Genomic DNA, 527 nt, shown 5'->3' on the forward strand with positions numbered 1-527 from the left:
CCCGTTGCTTTTGTTACAAAAGTCGGAACACTAAAGCATGGATTTAAAAATATATATTCTAATCCAAATTTTGGTCGGAAGCTTTCTAAATCTAGGCTGTTTCTAATCAGAAAAAGCTTATTTCTTTTCTAATTTCTGCTGAGAATTTTTCTAAATCTGGGTTATTTCTAACCAGAAAAGGCTTATTTCTAATATAAATTCTGTTCAGAAATTTTCCAAATGTAGGCTATTTCTAATCCAAAAAAAAACTTTTTATTCATCTAATTTTTGTTTAGAATTTTTTAAAAAATAATTGACATTTGTATATTCAATTTTAAAATGGCCGAAATATTGCCTAATGGCAAATGGCCTAATATCGCCTAAATAACTAGAAGTTATTGATGATGTTTTTCACTAAAAAGTTCACTGTTGATCTATTCCGGGTTGTGTCATGTATATCAAAACAAACTACAAAATTAGTTGAACCTAATCCACCGAGAGAAATTTTAGTTCATTAAAAAATTTAAAAAATAGAAGAGATCTTAAGA

The sequence above is a fragment of the Symsagittifera roscoffensis genome, chromosome 8 (assembly GCF_963678635.1).
Source record: "Symsagittifera roscoffensis chromosome 8, txSymRosc1.1, whole genome shotgun sequence".
Lineage (NCBI taxonomy): Eukaryota > Metazoa > Xenacoelomorpha > Acoela > Convolutidae > Symsagittifera > Symsagittifera roscoffensis.